General features: G+C 42.0%; 1 long non-coding RNA gene across 1 annotated transcript in view; it reads right to left on the reverse strand.

Moving 5' to 3' along the window:
* Positions 1-10,724, reverse strand: part of LOC140701087 (uncharacterized) — a 109,029-nt gene extending 98,305 nt beyond the window's left edge. Inside the window, exons 1-2 of the long non-coding RNA XR_012079912.1 lie at positions 10,436-10,724; positions 10,017-10,088 (exon numbers count right to left, since the gene is read on the reverse strand). This is a non-coding gene — a long non-coding RNA (uncharacterized lncRNA). The remainder of the gene's footprint in view (positions 1-10,016; positions 10,089-10,435) is intronic.
* Between the last annotated feature and the right edge of the window lie 246 nt (positions 10,725-10,970).

Genomic DNA, 10,970 nt, shown 5'->3' on the forward strand with positions numbered 1-10,970 from the left:
GCTGACTCCTCTTTGCTTTTCAGGACCTGGACCACGTGCATCTCCCCAGAATCCTTTAGCACTCTGCTTACCTCCATCATGGCACTTACCTACTGCACTGCAATTGTATCCTTTCTTATTTCTCTCCTTGTTAGACTGTAGACTATTTGAGGACATTGAATAAATACTTTCTGCGGCCTGAATGTCTGTGTCCCCCCAGTATTAATATGTTGAAAGCTTAATGCCAACATGAAGGTATTAGGAGGTAGAGGCATTGGGAGATTCTTAAATCATAAGAATGGAGCCCTCATGAATAGGATTAACGCTCTGATAAAAGAGACCCCAGAAAGCTCCCTAGCCTACTTCCACATATCAAGAATGGTTATGAACCAGGAAGAGGGCCAGCACCAGAACTGATCATACTGGCACCCTGATCTTGGACTTTCCAGGCTCCAGAAACGTGAGAAAAAAATTTCTGCCATTTATAAGCTGCCCGAACAGACTCACACAATATTCACTTTTGTTTCCAGCACTGGCCACAATGCTTGGCACATTGTAGGTGTTCACAATGTGTTTTCTCAATGAATAATTTACTTCACCCTGCCATCATTCCAAGGTGACATTTGTTTATTTCTCCCAGGCTTACCTCATTCCCACATAAGGGACAGATGAGGAAGCTATTTTTTTACAGAAGAATGATTTGATCAAGGTCACATATTACATTCCAGAATAATGGCAAACAGGTCTCAGAAATTCAAGCTACACCAGAGTTCAAAGGGGAAAGCCACAATCTAAATGGGACTTTGTTAGAGACAAGGATTTATAACTTAACCAATTCCAAGACTCATTTCATATTTGACTTCCTCTGAGACTCCACCCCTTAACCACACAGGTTAGACTAGAAGACTTTTCTCCATGTTCTCAAAGGATTCTGTTTATTCTTTACTTAACAGTGTATAGTAATTGTCTATCTGCCCTTTTCCCTCATTAAACTTGGATTCCTGAATGAAAGGACTATATCTTATTTATATCTCAAGGGTCCAGTACAACACTGGCATACAATGTATGCTCAAGAAATTATTGTTGTATGAATGAATGAATGAATGAATGAATGAATAAGCCAGAAAATGAAACTTTGTTGAGATCACATGGGAGCAGAGTTACCTTGAACAAGGGCTGTTTGCAGCTTCTTTTAATGGTTCATTGGATATTAGCCTAGCTCAGTGGTCAGAGGTAAAATGAGCAATTCATCCAAGGTATGGGACTGCCCTGGCTCCCCCAGTAGAATCTCCTGATGTGATCTTGTGATTGTAAATTATTTTAGCTCTAGAATTATTACAGTGAAGCTCAATATGTAAAACAGATGAGAGCAGAGTTCTGGTTGAAGCAGATGAAGGAAACAAGAATCCCACCTATTGGCCCTCTTCCCTCTACCAGCCCATTTCTTTCTTCCTCTACTACTTCAGCAGCCCACAAATGTACTTCACAGAAGCCTAGTTTGAAAACCGCTGTTCTAAAGCTTTCTTAAGATGTGAGTTAAGTTGCCATAACTGCTTTTCTAGTCCATTTTTTCCCAAATAGTAGCAAAGCAACCATCCACACTATAGTTGAGACATAGCTGCCCTGCCTCCCAGCTAGTGGGCACTGGAGCTGGTGGAGGGCATGCAGCATACAGCACGTAGTCTGATGCCTTCCCTGACCCGCTTACGTACAACTGTCTCACAACATCCCTATCTTTGTCTCATTTTATATCCTCTAAGCAAGCTTGCCTTTTTCTCCAGTCATTACTGTGGCCACTAGCTTCATGCAAGTGTAGCCAGGCAGCCCCTGCCCAGCTGTGCTGCAGAGCTCCTGCTTTCTGCCTCTGGGCTTCTCTCCTGACCCTGCCTGTCAGAACCCACCCAGCCATCCTGGCAAATGCTCAAACTTGGAATCAAATGGCGGAACCTGTGACCTAATGGAATAGGACCTACTGAAAAATATGGCCACCTTCTGTGATTTGGGTGGACAATTCTAACGCACAATGAAGTTCCTCTGATGATTCCCATGGGGATTGAATCTCAGTTGCCTGCAGCATCACACCCTAAGATGGGCTCTCCTTCCTTTATCGTTTTATTCTTCTCAGTGCTGCACCTTGGGATCTACCAAAGATAAACTATCTACACTTAAGCCATTGTCTCAGGATGATCTGGGAGTCAACCAAGTTAAGATGGCTCCTTGTGCGCTTTATTTTTCTTCTTAGCATTTATTATCCCCGATGTACTTTACATTTACTTGTTTGTTTATCTGTCTCCTTCCTAAAATAAAAACTGGACAAAAGCTGGGACTTGGTTTTTTTCAATGGTATATTATAATACTTTGAATAATGCTTGCTACATAGTAGGTGCTCAGTGAATATTTCTAAAATTAATCTGTTGAGTCTATGGCTATATTTCTGATTCCCTGGTTGCCAGGATGGATGTGAATTAAACAAGTTCATCAGCAGACACATACACCTTGGCAGGGGACGGGAATTCAGTGTGGATACAATATAAGGTTAAATGGGTTCCCACTACACTACCAGGATGCAGTCTTCTGCAGACTGGGAAGTTCTCATAGCAGGCAGCAGCTGACATAGTAACCATCTACACTGAGGTTACACCACTGCCTGCTGCACATTATGGCCATTCAGATGTGTCTTAAGGGACTAGACACTTAGGGTCAACTGCTCTGGATCAAATTTGAGCCAACGGGAAGGGACTTCTTGTAGTAGTAAGAAGGTATGGCAGTACAAGTTGGGTCTCCTCTCTTGTTGAAAGAGGAGCAGGACAGGGCTCACCATGCTTGGCCATAATGGGGTTGGCTTCCACAGGCATGAGGCAGAAACAGATTGCTCTCCTGACAATGGGTGATGCCAGAAGCCCAGAGGTGATGGGTGATGCTAGGGGACTGACTGTCCAGAATAATAACAGAGACATTAGGCCTGACTGCCAAGAAAAGTAGGAATGGGCTCCAAAACTGGAAGTCCAAAGAACTTAAATGCCCATGGACAGATGACTGGATAAAGAAGATGTGGTATATATACACAGTGGAATACCACTCTGCCATAAAGAATAAAATAATGCCATCTGCAGCAATATGATGGATCTGGAGATTGTCAAACTAAGTAAACTAAGGCAGAAATAGGAAGAAATATCATATGATATCACTTACATGTGAAATCTTTTTAAAATGACACAAATGAACTTATTTACAAAACAGAAGCAGACTTCCAGACATAGAAAACAAAATTGTGGTTACCAGGGAGAAAAGGAGACGATGGGATAAATTGGGCATATGGGATTTGCAGGTACTAACTACTATATATAACACAGATGAACAGCAAGGTCCTACCCTATATCACAGGGAACTATACTGAATATCTTGTAATAGCCTATAATGAAAAAGAATATGAAAAGGAATATATGTATGCATGTGTGTGTATATATATATATATGAATCACTATGCTATATACCAGAAATTAACACAATATTGCAAACGGACTATACTTCAGTTAAAAAACTTTAGAATAGAAAAAATAAATAAGTAACTGAGAGCTTCTCTAATATTTGCCCCCTGCCTTCAATTGGTACTTTATTCCAAATAAATACGGGTGATATTTTAATCAGTTTTTTGTCCACCGAGCGCTTTAGTGGTCAGATTCCCATCCCCAAATACGGGCTAGATTTTCACTGCCTTCAGCCCCAACCAAGTCAGATAATCTCACATTGCCTAACTGTCTTTAAAGTCTATTTATTACTTGCAACCATTTCTGTCAAGTTTCTGTCTCTAGCTGATTTGAGAAGAGAAAAATGAAATAAAATTACAAAGAATATTGAATAGCTTTCAACCAACTACAGAATCAGGCTTAGAAAACAAGCAGAAATGAAGGTTAGGAACAATCAATGTCACACTTCCTATTCCTCCCATTTTCCCTCAAGAAAAGACTGAAACCATTCCTGCCCGCCACTGTTATCAAGCAATGGCTACAAGATGCCATAGCTGTACCACTGCCCCCAGTGACTGTGGAAACCCAATGTTGTGACTGCTGCTATTTGCTGTCCCCAGAAAGGATTCCCTATGGGCCCTGGCTCTTTGTCTGTCTGGCCCTTGATTCAGGATTGAAGCCTGATGCTTCTTATTGGTAAATCAGTACTCTTTACATGCCCATGCTACAAACTACAATAGAAAATACACAGCTGGAATTTTCAGCTTTCATAGGGGTACACTATATTTGCTTCCCATACAGATTTCAAGGTAAGAAATATTCAAACATGACTTTAAATGCCAGATAAACAGAATTAAAAAATCACGTGTCAATTACAAGGGGTAAGGGAGAGACTGTCACTTGATTTCTTGTGCTAAGGAAGCCAAGGATCACATGAACCAGAACTAGAACTGAATCTCATCAATATCCAGTAGCATGAGGCTCTGAACACAAGCTAATGTTACTCTCAGGGGGAGAAAGAAATAAATGTACAATTACTGTTATTTTTGAAACAGTATTTTTACTGTACTGTGTTTATAGGTGAAGTTTCATCACTCAGAGTTTTCCTACATTGTTCATCATTTGATGACAAAAATGGGACATTCTGGCCTTTTTGCTTGTTTTTCATTTCTCAGTCTGGAAGAGAGATACACATTTGATTCCAAATGATTGACCTGGTATTGCCCTTTTTGTGTCTTTTTGCTCTTTGTTTTTCTATATTATATTATTTCTGCAAATAGGGCCTATTTTTAAAACGTGTTCCCACATTAAAAAAAAAATTTATGCTATTTTTGTTTTAGTCATAAGAGGAGTCAACTTTCTAAGGAATTTTCAATTACCACTGAAGTTGAGTCAGGGGATCTGCCTTTCATTTGTCTCCCTGACAAGCAATGCTCCTTATAAAGAAATTTTCCTCAGACCTTCTCTATTTCAGAACAAAGGACATTTGCGGAGTAGCTTACTCAAAGCATATTTTTCATTCAGAAAAAAAAAAAAATACATCAACTTCCTTGTTTCGCATCTCTACGATTTCTAGTTTTCCCTTCTGTGCCTTAAGGCTTGCTCTTGCAAATATATCTGTGCACACACCCAGTTTTCTCATTATAATACCTTGCATTTACATAATGCTCCACATTATCACCATTTTACAGACAAAGCAGCAAGCATCCAACAAGAATAACTCACCGTAGCAAATAATAACCTTGCAAACAGCACGCAGTGTAACCAAGACTCTAGGGCAGGGTCTCCTACTCCACATTCCCCTGCTTCCCAGTCTGTGCAGACCTGACATACACATGTGTTAAGTAGATGCCTGCTGCATACAAGAGGAGCTTGATAATCAAATGCATCAAAATATATTACGTGTTCTCTGGATAATCTCTGGCTATGTAAGTCTAGGATATTTAAATCCACTGATTAAAATCTGCTATTGATACTTAGTGCTAGTTGAACATCCAGATTCCCTGGAAATTTGAATTCACTGGCAGCTCAGTTAATTTTCATCACTCAGAGAAGTTTCAGAAACACTCTTTTCAACCAACCACCTACCAGGAAAACATGCAGCTTTGGTCCAAAGGGAATAGGGTTAGATGTCGTGAGAGATTCAGCGCATATTCTGAACCATTTCATCTGGGTCTCAATGAAAGGTGAAAACATCAGTCAATTGAGAAGATGATTTTCCTTGTTATAGCAATAGTCCCTGTCTTTGCTGAGTTTTAAACACTCCAAAATACTGGATGTTTCATTTCCCTTTTCATCCGCACATGTTAGTTTTCTAGAGACATGACCTAAAGTCATATAGAACTATTATGCTTCTAGCACTGTACTGTGCACATATTAGGAACTGTATTCACTCCTGAGGGCGGCCATAACAAAGTGCCATAAACTGAGTGGTCTATAAAAAAGAAACTTTCTCTCAGTTCTGCAGGCTAGAAGCCATCTTGGCTTGGGGATACAGCACTCCATCTCTGCCTCTGTCTTCACATGGCCTTCTTCCCTGCATGTCCCAAGACCCCTCCTCTTATAAGGATACCTCACCTCAACTTGATTACATCTGCAAAGACTATTTCCAATTAAGGTCACATTCACAGGTTCTGGGTGGACATGAACTTGGGAGGTAGGGAACACTATTAAACCCAGTACAGGAGTTATGAGTATCAGCTCAGAATAGGAATAAAATGTCAAAGTCTCATGTTGCAGTCTGTGCTAAGAAAGAAGTGCAGGACATTTCTTTGTGGAAGGATCCCTCCCTCTTTCTTTTCTAGATTAATTTAATTAGGGTTAACTCAATAAGCTGTCAGCCAGCTGTTTAAAAACACTAATTAGGAAAGTGATAACAAACTTGGAAAACTTCTTATGATATAATGCAAACTTAACAAGTCAAAATATAAAATGATGGGTCTTATTTGTACATCATTATACACATGAAACACTGTGTTAAGATGATCAGGTTATTTGCAGCAACATGGCTGGACCTGGAGATCATCATCCTAAGTGAAGTAAGCTAGAAATGAACTTATTTACAAAACAAAAACAGACTCACAGACAGAGAAAACAAACTTAGAGTTACCAGGCAGGAAAGGGGATGGGAAGGAATAGACTGGGAGTCTGAGATTTGCAGATACTAACTACTATATATAAAACAGATAAACAACAGGTTTCTACTGCATAGCAAAGGGATCTACATTCAATATCTTGCAGTAACCTGTAATGAAAACAAGTATGAGTATGAAAAGGAATATATGTATGTATATGTATGACTAAAACATTATGCTGTCCACCAGAAATTGATACAACATTGTAAACTGATTGTACTTCAATAATAAATGAAAGAAAACAAAATCCAGAATAAAAAAAAAGATGGTGGGGATATAGACATTTTGTTTTCAATTTTTCCTTAATGTTCCTTTCTTTTTTTTCTATCTTTGAGTTACAAACTGACATCGTTTCACTCCAGTAAGAGAATATAATCAATCTCTTCCCATGGAATTCTCTTTGTTTTTCCTTCACAGAGTTATCACATTTTCTAATTAATCATTTTTATGACCTAGTTAACTCGATGCTCACTTACAGTTTTAACAATTTTCCCTACTCCACTCTTCACATTTCTTTATCCTCTTAGAAGTGATATATTTTTCCAGATAGACTACCTTTCCGAAAATCCAGTAAGACTTCTCAACTGCCAAGGACTGGTACTGAGTACAATTCCTGGGGAGTCGCTAACCAGGTTTACTGCTAGAAGAGTTCAACTTACAGGATGAACTTCCCTCCATAACCTCCTCTCCCAGAGACATTATTTATATGAAATCTGGTTCAAATGAGCTCAGAGGCATTGTCAGAGGGAGAAAAAGATACAAAGCTGTCTGAATAGGGGTGTGCGAGCATGCACGTGAGGCCAGGTCACGTCCACTCCTGAGAATCAGGCTACGTAGGCTTATCTGGCAGGACCCATGAAGAGGGCCGCTGCAAACGCTTTTGTCAGAGTAACTGCGGATCCTCCTGAGAAGGGGAGCTAAGACCAATCAGACTGGCTTTGGTTTTGGAGACAAAGGTGATTCAGACTGCAAGGTCTACCCGCTGCCGCTGGGCTGGGCTCTTCTCTGAATCGTGTGACAGAGGCGGAGCGTGGTAAGAGAATTAGACATGAAAACATAAATGTTTCCCTAAAGCCCCGGTGTCATCCTTAAACAAGTGAGAACTAACGAGCACCACTCAAAACACGGTCTGCAGCCCAGTGCGGGTCTGTGAACTGTCTGTTACAAGTTCATCATAAAAGGAACACACAAATCTAGAGGCTTTAGATGCTTTGATTGCAAACAGACAGTGTTGCAACATCAAAGCACAAGATCCCTGGGTTTGTCTCACTGAACAGGGTGAAGACCACAAGTATTAGTAACATTCACCACTCACATTCTCAGAAGCACTGATCATAAACCACAGGACAGAAATTGGAGGCAGGGAGAGCCCGGGTTCATTTTGTGGTTCAGAGCTCTTTCCAGCCTTCTCCTCTGCTATCTACAGGTTCTGACTTTCTGTCCTTCTGCTTGTCTCTTCAAGTCACAAAACAATTTCCGCAGCTTAAGACATCACATCCTCATACCAAAATCCCCACAAAGGAAGGAAGGGACAAACAAAGGCTTCTACTTCCTAAGGAAGAAAATCCTCCTGGAAGCCCCCTGGAAAACTTTCCCTCGCACTGCTTCACGGAAGAGGAGACTGGAGAACCGAGTTTCTAACAAAGAAAAGTGGGATTATCATGACTATCTTCAGCTGATTATAACGTAGCCCCTGAAGCTGACAGAGGGTCTGCCCTTCCCAGAGATCAGGGAATTTCCTCCTGCTAACTGAACTAATCACGGTTCTGTTAGAGAGGGAGGAAATAACTGTTGAGCAGCCAGTAAACAATTACTGGGATTCTCCATTAAGATATGGGCTCCGTGAGGGTAAGCACTGCTAATCCTCACTGCTCAGCGTACCCCTGGTAGATACTGGGTTCTCCTACAACCAAATATAATGATGAAACTACTATATTCAGCCCATCCTCTAAATGCTTACTCTTTATAACGTCAAGCATCTAGATATTAAGGAGCAGTTTTTCCCTCTATATCACATGGTCTCTCTCTCCCATCTCCTTGCCCCAGATCTTAGCTAATGCAGGCATGAGATTCTGTTTCAGCCAAAGTTTTTGGATGCAATGACTGCAGCCTCTGAATCATGGCCAAGAAAGAGCTTCCACTTCACCTCATTAAAAAAATCAGTTCTCCCCAAGTTCTAAAACCCTCCAAATGATTTTGTTCCATTAATACTCACTTAAACTCATAGGTTTTAAAACTTCCAGTTTCAGCTTTGATGTGTAAAGAGCTTGGAAGTTGTCACTCCTGTCCTTACAACAAGAAAAAGCTGGCCAAACTAAAAACCAATGACTTTTCTCAGACCTACCAGGGAGGCCATAGGGCAATATGCCACCCTAAAGTCTGGAGAGTTAGGGAAATCCAGACAGTCACAGTCAAAGACTGCTTACCTCGAGCAGACACTGCTGGATCACACTGGTGGGAACACATAAATGGAAGTGTTGATGAGCTGCTGCAGGCTGAGTGTAACCGGCATGAGAAGGAGAATTTCCTTGGGACTGCAGTGGGGGCAGGGGCGCACTTCCACTGGCTTTACCTCCACGAATCCCACCAGCTTCTGACGATGAACAGCTGATAAAGATACCCTCCCAGGTCAGGCATGGAGGATGAGAGAGTAATGCTTGTGCAATAGGCCCAGACCTTTTCCACAACAACAGTCTTCTCTCCAGGGGGAAAGACTTCACCAGAGGCTTGCCCTAGAGCTGTGAGGGAGGGTCATCCCTTTGATTTCTGCCCCCATCTAGTCATCTCAGTCTTACCTAAGGAGCACGGCAAGTGAAACGACACAAAAAACACTTGTGGTCACAGGCCACAGACACAGGCGCAATGAAACAGACTCAGTTGGAAGATTCTAGAATGCTCCTTCTCCCATTTACTTGACCACCACACCAGCAGGGCTCCAGGATAACAAGAGGAAAGTCACAGCTGAAAGACCAGAGAGACACGGCCTCTCTCAAACTTAACAGAATCCCAAAGTCAAGAAGGGAGACACAATCAACACTAAAAGAATTTGAAGCACCTGGTACCTACAGCTACAGCAAGTACTAAACACAGCCCAGCCAGATTAGCAGAAAACCTCACAATTAAGGCCTATTAACCTTGCTTCCCATTACCCAGTATGTGGTATCCAGAGTTCAACAAAAAATTCCACGTCACTCCAAAAGGCAAGAGGAAAAAAAAAAGTCTGAAGAGGCAAAGCAAGCATCAGAACCAAATTCAGAAATGACACAGTTGTTAGAATTTTCAGTTCATTAAAAATAAGTCTGACTGATATGTTAAAGTCTGTAATGGAAAAGTTAGACAATATTCAAGAAGAGATGAGTTTCTTATACAGAAATTCTAAGAAAGAATCAAAAGAAAACCGTAGAATCAGAAGCACTGTAACAGAAATGACGCTTACCTTGGATGAGCTCAACTAGTCACAGCTGAGGAAAGAATCGGTGCGCCTTAACACAAGTCAGTAGTTCCCAAACTGCAAATCAAAAATAAATAATAATGAACAGAACAATTACAAAAGGTGCAAACTAAGCAGAATGAAGTTACCAAATGAACAATAAAGAGGAAAAAAAAAGCAAAAAAAAATTTTAAGAAATAAACGCTCTAAACTTTTCAAAATTTGAAAATCACTAAACCACAGATCCAGGAAGCTCAGAGTAACCACAAAACGAACCAAAAAAAAACACCGCAAAAACAGTAAAAAAAAAAAAAAAAGCCTATACTTAGATATACGACATTTCAACGGCAGAAAACCAAAGAAAGATAAAATCTTGAAAGCGCCCAGAAGGTGGCGGGGGTGGGGTGGGTGGGAGGCCGCCTTACCTGAGGAGGACCGATGGTAACAGCTACCCTCCGGTGGGCTTCGCTCAGAAACCGGCAAGCACTTATCTTTTCTTTACCCGGGGGGTCGCCCGCAGGCCACGGACCGGGCTTGGTCTGGCTGAGTGGTCGGCTTTCCCAGGAAGGCAAACAGGGCCCAGCCGGAGCGGAGGGTGCGGCGACTGACACCAGATGCGCAGTGTCGGTGACTCTGGGTCCTGTCCGCGCGGCACGGAGAGGATGGGCTGGGATTCGCTGAGCACCACGGGTGGCTTGGAAAACCGTGGGCTAAGGCCGGACGCGCGGCCGCCGAAAGCATTCTTCCCAGAGGAAGCCTGATCTCGCGGGATCTCAGGGTTTATGCGGACCGGAAGCGGTGTCCGGGGATGAGAACCACCTGGGTGCTCTGGGTGCCGGAGGTCCTGGTCCCGGACTTGATTGGCAAAGATTACAGCCCACGCCACCCATCAAGTAGACCTCAGCCCTCTCCAACGCCTCGTCTGCCTGTCCCTCCCGACGACGCCTCACCTCAGGGGCC

This window comes from Vicugna pacos, chromosome 14 (assembly GCF_048564905.1).
Source record: "Vicugna pacos chromosome 14, VicPac4, whole genome shotgun sequence".
Lineage (NCBI taxonomy): Eukaryota > Metazoa > Chordata > Mammalia > Artiodactyla > Camelidae > Vicugna > Vicugna pacos.